This window comes from Chelonia mydas, chromosome 1 (genome assembly GCF_015237465.2).
Source record: "Chelonia mydas isolate rCheMyd1 chromosome 1, rCheMyd1.pri.v2, whole genome shotgun sequence".
Taxonomy (NCBI): Eukaryota; Metazoa; Chordata; order Testudines; family Cheloniidae; genus Chelonia; species Chelonia mydas.
The window spans coordinates 91,472,430-91,485,947 of NC_057849.1; positions in this window are offsets into that span (position 1 = coordinate 91,472,430).

Below are 13,518 nucleotides of genomic sequence, written 5' to 3' on the forward strand. Positions count from 1 at the left end.
TGCTGTTTTTCCAATCTACCCTCTGTCCCCTGATATTTTGTGTTCTATTAATTATCTTACCAGCTGGCTGAGGAAAACAATTGACATGGTTGACTGAAGCAGGCAGGGGATGAAGCTAGTAACAAGCATCATTATAGCACTTCTGTTACCACTGGCTAGCTGAGGGCTGACATTTCATAATAATTGCATTCACACTCCTAATTGGATTTATCATGTGATAATATCCCAATGATATCATCATGGAGCACTATGTGTCAGCGCATCCAAGATGGACTCTGCCCCCTGCTATTATCCTGTATTTTGGTCCCTCTGGTACTTTCTGGAAAACTGAACAGGTCCACAATATGCTATCTTGGAAACTGGGCTAAAACCAGGCCTGGGACAGTGTCCATTCTTGCTGTCTACAGAGTCAGCACTGATTATCCAGCTTAAGCAGTCACTTTTAACAGTCACTCTCTTTAGGCTAAATCAGTTCAATGGTAAAGGCCAATTAAAATAGTAATTGTAATGTAGTGCATTCTAATTTAGTGGAATACTTTGTATTTGTATGTAGTGGTAGAATCTTTTAAATAGTTCTTTTGATTGAATCATTTTATGTGTACTACAAAAGCTAATTTCTGAAAGATCCATTTGCAGGGTTTATCCGAGAAGCAGCTAGATATTTCAAGGAGTCAACTGGTGGGGGCAGTGCTCCTCAAATCCATACAAATGGGAAGTAGGAAACATGCAGGAGCTGTGAAATGATCACAATCCAGGTACCAGCTGACTTTTTTTTTTTTACTCATTTGTAGACATCTCTGAGAATCCCCATGTGTATCTAGTGAATCTTTACTAATGATCTATATCAATCTTTCATACAGCCCTAGCTAGTCATATCCATGGCCTTTTTAAAAAAGATAATCAAAGTTTTATATTCTGACTTTTTTTAAAGAATACTTGCTGCTTCTGGAATGATGGCATATTGTATACCATTTTTTGTGTAAATTATATGACAAAGCCAAATCGTGTCCCTCGATTGTATGATATATGCAAAAATAGGAGATCCCTGGCATGCAAATGGAGGTGGAACTTTTCTTCAACTATTAACTATTATAAATCAAAGTCAATGGTAATCATGGCATGTTACCAAATAATATCTAAAAATTAGAATGTTGGCAACACTTTGGGATATTACTACTAACAATAATAATAATTAATAACTTTGATATAATATTATGGTTTACGTTTTCAATTTTTAATAAGCTGATCTTTAAGTTGACCTGTGAAAAAGTAATTTAATTAGATAACAAAGCTCTTAATAAAAAATATACTGATTATACTCCATTAAAAAGTTATTAATCTGAATTTTGGATGATAAACTTAATTCTCACTGAATCAAAATAACAGACTTGAATCAGAACAGTGAGTCAGGCTGAACAATTATATGAAAATATTCTGCACCACATTTTGAAAGTGGCCTCCATGGGCATTCATTTGGGCATGCACGTATCTGAGATCAAATCAGCTGTATGCAGAATTTTGGTGCTAACTCACTTGTGCCTGAAAATTATATAAATTACATAATTAAAACCCATTTAAGACCAGTTCTCCACTGTCTTGCAACTTGTAAAGTCCTGCACACCTATGCAAATGGAGAGCAAAGTGAGTGTAAAATGTTACCATCAATGAAAAGGAGCAGAGAATTCTGATTTGGAAGCATTTTAGACCCATTTGGCACAGGTTTAAGTGACTATACAAGGTGCAAAGCACTGAAGAATCAGATCCATACTGGGCAAATTTGGGTTTGATTAGACCATGCAAATGGGGTTTAAACATACAAATTCTATCAATTTATCTGCAGGCAAATGCACATTCTAAGTTGCATGTAACCACAGAGATGTCACTTTGAATATTAGAACCTTTAAAGTTTTCTTTTTGTATGGCTTATTTACGATCCATAGCCACATTACATCAACACATAGGTAAGAAAGACTAAATGGTCAGGAAATGGAAACTGAAGAGCCTCAACTGAGAGCGGGAAAGAAATAAATCTGCAGAATCGATGTAATTTGGGGACATAAACTCCTTTATTACTTAAAACTAGATAGAAAGGAAAGCTTAATTCAAAAGATGCATGGCTCCTAGACTTCCCATTCCGTTAATGGGGGCTGGGCCAATAGGGATGGGAATGTGCTGGACCTGAGCATACATAGGATTTGGTGAGGGAAGTCTCATGACTCTCTGTTCCTGGCTCCATGCCTGTCCCAGCCATTGGCAACATGACTAGAATAGTTGCTGGATGATTGCTCTGCTGCCACCTGTGCCCCTTTGGCCCCCTGAGGGAGTCAACGGGGCACACAGAGCAAGTTAGTGCTGTGAGGCTTTAGCCAGTTGTATGCACACAGGTTTCTGAAAGGAACACTGACAAGTTCCCTGGCTCTCTATCCTCCCTTTATCTGGTTATGTCTCTTTCCCTAGCAAAAACCCAGACACGTGGAACTGGAATGGAGTCTCCCAGCAGCTATTTGGCTTGTGGTTGGGGTAAATATGTCCCATAACTCCCTTTCAGCCCAGTATTTCAGAGCTTCCAGGTCTGCTTGAAGGATGTGACAAACTGGAACATCCCCCAGGTGCTGTGGTCCTGAACCTCTCACCATAAAGGAAAGCCCACCGTTTGGGCTGACCTGACCAGCAGTTGACCCCCAAAAGGAGAAGAAGGAGCAGATGCAATGCACTACCTCAAGCCTCCCCTTGTCATACTTTCCACAGCCAGGGTTTGTACATAGTTTGGAAAATGCCAAGGTTGCACAGGGCTTAGTCAAGTCCTCAGTGTAGAAATACAAGAGTAATGGTGTTGCTTTGATAGGATTAAGTGCTAGTTATAATTCTGCATTTCCAGGCATTTCAGTAATGACTATAATTCTTTATTCATACTGATTTTCTTCTGCGATGAGAAACATATACAATGATTATTTACTGACTCTGTGTTGTTTGCTGTTATCCTTTATGGTCTTCAAACGCTGCCAGGCCAATTAACATTCTTTATCTCTAAGAAAGCTAGTTCTTTTTATCCCTAAATAAATGTGGTTTTACAGCAACACTCAAAACTTCAATTATTTTGGAGGCACCAGTATGATTCCATTATGTTATAGACAAGATAGGCTTTGCTTGTGATTTCATAGATCTGACTGCAACATATTCAGCAGTTATTTAGGGTTTGGCTTTTTTCTGTCAGCTTCAGTTTCCCATTCTCCTCAGCTAAAGAAAAGCATCCACTCAACATAGCTGGAAGCAGAATTTTTTTTGTATATTCAGGTACATTCATTCAACACCAGCAGCACTAAAATCTAATTATCTGGAGAGACTACAATGAATATATTTATTTTTTAGAATGGATATTGTCTCTTCCCTTTATGGCCAAAGACAGGGTGAGGAATTAAAGAGGGCTTTGTGGGGATTAGCTCACATCCTACGGATGCAACCCAGCACTCCACACATGCTATCCTACTCACAGGCCTGGAACGTCAGCAACTGCCATTTTATCTCGGTATCTGGATATTCCAGACTGTAATAGAGAGAGCCTGAGACATGAGGCCTGGTATAAGAGGCCTGGAGTGAGACCTAAGGCCTGAACTAAAGTCAGGCCCTGCTGAAATAAAGCAAAGTTAGCAAAGAGTCAGGCTATGAGCAAAAAAGTCAGGCCCTGTTACAAAGCAGATGCCTGCTTGCAGGTTTACTGTCTGATACATGAACTTGGCAAGAACAGGGCTAGCTTTGCAAAAATACAACATTCCTAGGCACTAAGTATTCACATAAACACATTCCAGAAGGGTAGTACCAGAATATCCTGATATAAGGTTATGGTGTAAACACACTCCCTGAAGAAGATACAGGGACACACTGATTCCTCCTAAAACTAAGGGTGATAGAGATGTTTTGATCAAACCAACATGTACTAAGTAAAGGGTCGTAACTAACCATGTCAGAGAGGCAATCCGTAACTTGTTTGTGTCAGTGTATAAAAAAAATGGTCACAGAGGGGGTGTCTTTGTATGGCCGATAGGGGAATGGAGAGTCCCACCACTCACTGAGCCAAGTTCATTGTAATGGATATACATGTGTTAGTGTACTTGTAGCACATATAGGACACTAGGTCTGTGCTTTGTTAACAATAAACCTGGCCAAGCACCCTCGCTACTGAACTGAGTCTGTGATCTTCTTGGGCAGTTCGATCGAGGGCTGATGTATGGACTATCTGCCCAGAGCCAGTGCGGCATGCAGATAGAGACAGAAAAGAGCAATGAGAATAATTAAAGAATTAGAAGACATACCTTACATTGATAGACTTAAAGAGCTGGATTTGTTTAGTTTAACAACTATAAGCTTAAGGGGTGACTTGATGACAACCGATAAGTACCTACCTTTGTACCAGAGAAATGTATAATATGATCCAATGGCTGGAAGATGAAGCTAAAACAATTCAGACTGGAAAGAAGGTATACATTTTTAACAGTGTGGGTATTTAACCACTGGAACAATTTATCAGTGGTCATGGTCTCCATCACTGACAATTTTAAAATCAATATTGGAATTTTTTTTCTAAAATAAATGCCCTATGTATTGTTTTCAGGAATGTCTATGGCCTGTGTCATATAGGAGGTCAAACTAGATGATCACTATGTTCCTTTGTGGCCTTGGAATCTCTACCCTTAGAGACACACCCAGAGTGAGGGGCAGTGCAGAACTACACCACCCTATGCAGGCATTGGAAAACATTCTGCCTCATAAACTCCCCAGTACATTGAGATTATGAATTATTTCTATTACAGTACCATCTACAGCCCCCAGTCCCATTGTACTAGGCATTGTACATGTTCCTTGTAAGAGGGAGTGTGTGCTCCAAAGACCAAAGAGAGATTAAATAATTTGTCCAAGGTCACACAGGCGATCTATGGCAGAGAAGAGAAATGAACCCAGATCTCCTGAGTACTAGTTTAGCACCTTAAAGCCATCTTTCCTTAATCTCTGCTCTACAATGTGATGGTCTCATTCTGTCAGCCAGTGAGAAAATAGGGCCATTGTGATGGCTTCATCTCCCCCACATGCTTCCCCAGGCCTTTTGCGGCACTGTTATCTTCCATGAGAGTAGGTAGGGATTGCAGTAATGTCTGGCCCTGACGTGGAACATGCAAGGGGAGAAAACACTTCTTGATCCCTCCTCCAGTACTGTTATAGCCAAGCACAGTCTGGCTTTATGATATGTTACTCTTCCCAGAACAGCTTTGTGATCCACTGCAGACTTGACAGTCACGTGCATTGAGGGACATGCTGGAATTTACCCTGTAAAGCTTCTTGTTGAAAACAGTAGAATAAAAATGAACATAAAAAATCATGGCATGCAGTTTATAAATGAATATCTAATCATCTGTACATCCAGTTATTCTAGTCTTTGGGAAATATTCTGGATGAATGGTGCAATATATGTGTAAGCTTTTATAATTGCATTCATTCACTGTTGTTATTGCAGAGTCAACAGTATTATTTAAAAGCAATGACAGTGGGTAAATACCTTCAAGCCATTCAGTGTCCATTTTACATAGAGCTGCCTCAAATTAATCTTTCCATAATTACAGAAGACAAAAGTGGTACACTATCCAATCCCAAATCCCTCTTTCCAAGGGGCCCAGAGTTGTGGTAAGTCTTCCTTAGAGATTAATGAACATGTAATAAAGAACTAAAATAGAATAGGTGTTGATATACTATATGAAATATTATCTCAGTTCCCCCACAGGAATTGCTCAGCATCTTGCAGAATCAAGCCCACATCATCACAGAAGACTGAACCTCTTTTAAATGTAATATCATTGTACTATATACAGATAAGCCACATTCTTCTCCAACTCGTTTACACTCCATGCATCTTTATACGTCAGTGAAATTGTGCTGGTGTTCCTGAGAGCTGAACTTGGTCCAGGCAACATATTAACTTATATAAGAGCAATCTAAGCAATAATTTTCTGAATATTAACTAGTTCACATTTTATTTGAATATATTCTACACCATTACATATTCATCAAGTCATAATTATGTTTTAGAATTGTCTCCAATAATGCTGCTCTTTACAGAAGGTCAGGATATTACTTTCATAGTCCAGGTTCCCATTCCTCAAATGTTTCAAAATAATTATTTGTTGTGACCTTTTGTATAACTTTTATTTTTAATCCAGATGCATAACTGATTAAGTAAAATTGTTTATAAATGAGCTCCTAAATAAAATAGATTCATAAATTCTAAGGCCAGAAGGGAACTTTGTAATCATTTAGCCTGATCTCCTGTATAGCAGAGGCCAGAGAATTTCCCCAAAATAATTCCCAGAGCCATGTTTTGGGTTGATGTCTTGGAATAGCTGTGTTTTTTAGTACTTATCCCTAGCGCGGTTAGTTTGCAACTTTCCAGTTCTTCAAATTCAGTCTTTTTACTTGCTTGCTTTCAATCCATATTGCTAACCATTCTGAGCCCTTTTGTATTATTTCTTGGTCATCACTGGAGTTTGCAACTACAAACCTCATGGTTTAGTATCCTCGGTAAAATAATTCCATGAATGTGCATTTTATTCCCTCTACTAGCTTATTAGTGAAGATACTAAATAAGAAAGAATCTAACAAATACAGGATTCAGTTGTCTCCTGCATCTACAAGGGAGTGGGGTGTAGGCAGTCTTGGTTAGTGGTCACAGCTGGGCTGAGGTCTGCGCACCAGGGATGGGAGTCACCAGGCTAGAATTGGAGGAATCACAAGTTTAGGTCCAGTAAATAAGAGTCAAGGTCAGAGTCAGAGGCCAGAGATAAATAGAAAAAGGAGCTGTGCAGCATACATTATTGTAACAGATTAAATGGCACAAGCCAAGTCAAAAACTGACTAGAGAAGCAGCACTGTATGGAGTAGCAAACTTCACCAAATTTTCAAGCAACCACAGAAACACAATCAAATTAGATGTACCTAACCTGGTTACAAGCTATGATCCTACACACAAAGGGAGCATCCATGAAAAGTAAGAGAGAACACACAAGTTAGGTCAGATGAATATAAACATATATGTCACGGATCATATTTTCCTGGGAGCACGATTAAAGTGCATACTACTATAAAAATCCCAGTTGAACTGTCAGACTGATCTTGAGAAATTCTGAGGATAATTGTCAAGGAGAAGCACCTTCTGTCACAATCGTGAAGCATCAGATAGTATTCAAGCACTGAACTACCTACTAATTGTAGGCAAGCCATTTGACGTTTTATGGAGGCTTTCTTGAAAAATAAATTATCTTTTAAAAAACAAATAAAAAGGCCGCATAAACACCTCTCCACACCATCCTTAACTGCTATATATTTCTCCTTGGCAAGTAATATTTTTGTTTAAATTCAGTGGTGATCAAGTTTGATGGCACCAAAATGTGAGGAGAACAGAAGTTAGTCATAACACGACTTGGAGAAATTAGATCAGCAAGGCTGTAGTTAACTAGAGAAAATTCAATTGTCAGGGAGTTGGAAATAAACAGTAAATATAAAATGGGGAACAGCTACACCCATTTATTAAAGTGAGTTTACTTTTATCATGTCCTTAATACTATTCTATATGAGCCATTTGTTCACGTAACCAAGCCCTATAGGTGCTGCAGCAGTGATAAGATGCAAAATCCTTACAAGGAGTCCCTCAAAAATGTTCCATCTCAGAGGGTGGTAAATGTGACAGTCCCCAGGTAAAATACTCTCTTCCCCTTCCTCTCCACTCAAAGGTATCTTTGCAAAGTAACGGCATAAGAAATCACTTATGTTTAATTCAAAACTGATATTCTCCTTTATGGAGAGAAGTATAATAGGGTTGACTACCAGAAAATTTCAGTCTTCTAAAGCAGTTCACCATAAGAACATTTTGAGTTTTGAATACTTTGGGAGCAGTGAGAATAATTTTAACATTGACGGTAATTACCCATTGGAACAACTTACTAAGGGTTGTGGTAGACTTTCCATCACTGGCAATTTTAAAATCAAGATGGGATGTTTTTTTCTAAAAGATAAGTTCTAACGTAAACAGGAATTAATTCAGGGAAGTTCTGTAGCTTGTGTTATGTCAGAGGTCAGACTAGATGAACACTGTGATCCCTTCTGACTTTATAATTTATAAATTTACTAGTACCAGTATCATAAATGTCCACTGATCTGATTCTTATCATAAATGAAATCACATTCTGTGGACTCTAGTTTCTGCAACAGAAGTACTTTTTAAAAATTATTTGGTTAAGAATTAAGAGAGGAAAAAAGCAGTCATCTACATCTCTAATAGGAGTTGCCATAACATGGAAAAATACATTATGACCCACGGAGTAAATTACAGACATATCATGTAATATTTTATATTTCCATAGAAGTTTGTAAAGCTCCAGCAGGTATTTTAGCCAATTTTTTGAATGTTCAGGGATGTAATAACTGTCAGTGGAAAGTTATTTACTTGGTAGACTGTGTTGTTCCTTCAAATTTCCCCTCCCTTTTTTGAGGAAAGGGATTTCAAGGTTACGCTCCCCTGTCTGAGCAATGTCATGTGAATTTTATTTAGTTCATACACAAAGAGCAAAACTTTCAGTTTGTTTCATTTTTATTTCAAACTAAGGAAGTGACTGTAGCACAAGTAGTCATATTCATGCTAGATTTTATCTAGAGCATGGGTAGACACTAGTAGTGAAGACGTGGTGGCACAGGCTTTTGCTATGACTAGCAATCCAAGAATCCAAGTACTTGGGGTACCCGGCAGACAGCTATTTTACTGTCAAGTCCAAGTTCAAACCATCATAACCACATCAACTTTACTATTGTTACCCATGCTAGCTGGATTAAAGCTAGCACGGATGTGTCAATCACACCTTCACTTGCAGTAAACCTAATATCCTAATAGAGAGAGCAAAAAAGAGACTGTGTGTAACTCACTCTGTAACAGCCATCTTGCATTGACTTGTAGCTCTGCTCCCTACCAGATAGGCAAGCAGGCTCTTTCCACTTAAAGGAGTAGAACACAAAATTATAACTCCTGATCTACTCACTGCACACCATGGACTATTTACTTGTTCTTTCTGGACTGGCCTTTCTCTGGCCTCTGGACTGTATTGCCTACCATCTCCATATGCAGTGCCCCTAGCCAATCATGGCATTTAACTTGCCTGATGATGTGATCTAAACCAGTTGCTCGGAGAAGCTCTTGAGTGATGTGATTCACACTCTTTCCTTCTCACCTCTTCTCCAGAGGCCTAGTGACAGTGTGTTAGCCTTTGCTGACGTGAGGTGTGAAAGCTCAATTTTTGTCTATCAAGCAACAGTGTCATGTGTGCTGAGCCTTTAGGTTGGCCATAGTTATATAGTTAACTTTCTCAGAGACATTTTTAATGTAGACAAGTTCCTCTTCACTGATTTATGAACAGTCTATAACACTATTTACTGAACACAAAGCTGTTGTTTATTAAGAATAACAAAGTAGATAAAGCAGAGACCCTATTTCCTAATTAACATGGTAGCTTGACTTTGAATTGGGATAAATTACTGAACAGTTTTGATCCACCTTTAATGCACCACACTTTGAAAATAATAATCTGTAAATTCTGTCATTTTCAGATGTTTCCCAGTTGTGTCTTAAGCATCCCCATCCTCGTTTTTGTTTTTAAAAATATCAGAATTGGCTGTCTGGTTTTTTTATTAGAAACAATGGAGGAATTAAGATTTAGCTCAGCATTTACTAGAGCAATTTTCTTTCATTCATTTATACTTTTAACAGTGAGAGAATTATCATGCTGTTTTCTATAAAGTATGAAAAAGTTCCTGCTCTACCTTGGTGGGTCTTGTGCTTATTGGCGGATTTGCTTGCCTTGGAGCTTCACGGCAGCCCTCAGCTTGGCCGTTTTTCTGAATTCACAGTCCAGGTCGACTCCTCCTGTGTCTGACCAGGAGTTGGGAGGATTTGGGGGGAACCCGGGCCTGCCCTCTACTCTGGGTTCCAGCCCAGGGCCCTGTGGAATACAGCTATCTAGAGTGCCTCCTGGAACAGCTGTGCGACTGCTACAACTCCCTGGGCTACTTCCCCATGGCCTCCTCCCAAAACCTTCTTTATCCTCACCATAGGACCTTCCTCCTGGTGTCTGATAATGCTTGTACACCGCAGTCCTCCAACAGTCCGCGTTCTCACTCTTGCTCCCAGCTCCTCACATGCACACCACAAAACTGAAGTGAGCTCCTTTTTAAAACCCAGGTGCCCTGATTAGCCTGCCTTAATTGATTCTAGCAGCTTCTTGATTGGCTGCAGGTGTTCTAATCAGCCTGTCTTGTCTCCAGAGGATTCTTGATTGTTCTGGAACCTTCCCTGTTGCCTTACCCAGGGAAATGGGACCTACTTAGGCTGGGGCTAATATATCAGCCTTCTATTACTCTCCTATAGCCATCTGGCCCGACCCTGTCACATATCCCCACCCCCCACCCCGCTCAACACAACGGGGTTGGGCAACTTGGGACATCAGGGAGTGTACTCATGACAAGCCATCTGCATTGCCATGGTGGCTTCCAGCCTGGTGTTGTATGGTGAATTGGAAAGGTTGCAGGGACAAGAACCATCTGGTCACCCTTGCGTTCTTCTCTTTATTTCGCTGCATCCACTGGAGGGGTCCATGGTTGGTCACAAGGGTAAACCGTCATCCCAGAAGGTAATAACGTAGTGTTTCCATGGCCCATTTCACAGCGAGGCACTCTCTTTCAACCACGGCATACTTCTGCTCTCTTGGGAGGAGTTTCCTGCTGAGGTAGAGAATTGGGTGTTCTTCATCTCCGACCATCTGTAATAGGACAGCTCCCAATCCTACTTCAGGTGCATCTGTTTGTAAAATGAATTCTTTGTTGAAGTCTCCGGCTATAAGCACAGATCCATGCTTGCTTTCTCTGCGGCATCTGTCCACTTCACCATGTCTGGACCCCGGGCTTTTATCAGGTCTGTCAGGGGACTCGCTCTGGTAGCAAAATGGGGAATAAATCTTCGGTAGTACCACACCACACCCAGGAATGCCCAGACTTGCTTTTTCCGATTCGGCCGGGGCCAATTTTGGATAGCCTCTAGTTTGTTTAGTTGGGGCTTGACCATGCCCCTTCCTACAATGTAGCCAAGGTACTTAGCCTCCGCTAGCCCTATAGCACACTTGGCTGGGTTGGCTGTGAGGCCAGCCTGTCTTAGCATGTCCAGAACCGCTTCCACCTTTCCTAAGTGGGTTTCCCAGTCGGGGATGTGAATAATCACATCATCCAGGTATGCCGCTGCATAACTGGTATGGGGCCATAGAAGCTGGTCCATAAGACACTGGAAGGTGGCAGGTGCCCCATGCAGTCCAAAAGGAAGAACAGTATATTGAAACAGACCCTCTGGTGTAGAGAATGCCATCTTTTCTTTCGCATCTTTGGCAAGGGGAATCTGCCAGTATCCCTTTGTTAAATCAAGGGTGGTCAAAAATCGGGCATTGCCCAGGCGGTCAACTAACTCATCGGTATGGGGTATGCATTGAATTTGGATATCTCATTCAGCCAGAAAAAGTCATTACAAAACCTAGTGGTGCCATCGGGTTTGGGCACCAACACAATCGGGCTTGACCACTGACTGTGAGACGCTTCAATGACTCCCAGCTCCAACATCCTTTTTACCTCTGCCTTGATCTCCTCCCTTTTTGCTGCTGGGACCAGATAGGGCCATAAAGTTACCTTTGCCCCAGGGTCTGTGATTATGTGGTGATATGCTTTGGTGGTCCGGCGTGGTTTGGTTGAAAACACGTCCTGGTATTGGTTGATCATCTCAGTTACCTCCTTCTTCTGGTTTGGTGTCAGATCAGTGGATATCCTGATCTGCTCCTGCATATTATTGGATCGGGTTCTCTTGGGCCACTACACACGCCTCTCGTTAGTGCCAAGGGTTTAAGAGGTTAATGTGATCAATTTGTTCTTGTTTCCGGTGTCCTGGCTTCTGCACCTTGTAGGTTACTTCCCCCACGGGTTCAACCACCTCATAGGGCCCCTGCCATTGGGCCAAAAGATTACTTTCTGCCATGGGTACCAACACCATCACCCGATCCCCTGGTTGGAACTGTTGGACTTTTGCCTGGTGATTGTAATGGGTACACTGGGCCTCCTGTGCCATTTTATCCTGTACAATAGGGGTGACCCGGACTATCCGTTCTTGCATCTGCAACACATGGTCAATTATATTTCTCCCCTCATTTGATTCCTCTTCCCAGATTTCTTTTGCAATATCTAGTATGCCATGGGAGTGGCGTCCGTGTAATAATTCAAAGGGGGAAAACCCAGCTGAGGCCTGAGGTACCTCCCGGATTGCAAACATAAGGTAGGGTAGTAAGGTGTCCCAATCCTTCCCGTCTCGACTTACCACTTTCCTTATCATTGCCTTGGCGGTTTGGTTAAACCTTTCTACCAGCCCATCAGTCTGCAGATAATAGACTGAAGTTCTCAGGGTATGTATATGGAGCAGCGTACAGAGGTCCTTCATTAGCTTTGACATAAATGGGGTACCTTGGTCTGTTAATATCTCCTTTGGTAGCCCCACTCAGGCAAAGATCTCCACCAACTCTTTAGCTATCGTTTTAGAGGCCGTGTTCTGCAGGGGGACGGCTTCTGGGTAACAAGTAGCATAATCCAGAATGACAAGTATATATTGGTGGCCTCGGGCTGTCTTCTTCATGGGTCCCACTAGATCCATGGCTATTCGCTCGAAGGGGACCTCTAAGATGGGAAGGGGTATTAAAGGTGCCCTCAAGTGAGGACGGGGACTGTGCAGCTGACACTCCAGACAGGATGCACAGTAACGCCGCACTTCTTCATGTAGTCCGGGCCAGAAGAATCGTCGCAGGACCTGTGCCAGGGTCTTCTCTACCCCCAAATGCCCCTCAAAAAGATGACTATGGGCCAGACTTAATACAGCATTCTGGTGTTTTTGAGGTACTAGGATCTGCTGTACCTTCTGTCTCTGTACTGGTGCAACCCAGTATAAGAGATTCTTCTTCATTATGAAGTAGGGTCCTGGTCCCTGGGTTTTCCCTTCCACGGGGACCCCATCTATTTCGGTCACCTCCTTCCTAATGTTGTTGTACCTTGGGTCTTCAGCCTGGTCCTGTCCAAAATTTCCTCTCCCGGGGCTAATCTACCCAAGATCTAGGGGGCCAGTCTCTGTTGCCTCTACTGGTTCAGAGGCGTTAGGGTTTGGGTCCGACTCAGGTGCTTCTCCCTCCTGGGGGGCCTCCTTTTCAGCTGCTCAGGTCTGCCTACCTACGAGAGCGACCCTCTGGGTTTGGGCCAGTATTTGGATTCCCAAGGCCTTAGCTGCCCTTCTTTCCCTTTTTGTCTTTCTACGCTGTCTGGGAGTGGAGAACAAATCTGGGGATATTTCAGAGAAGGTTGGGGGTTTACAGTCTACTGTGGATGCCTCACTACATTCAGGGCTTCCCCTTTTCTCCA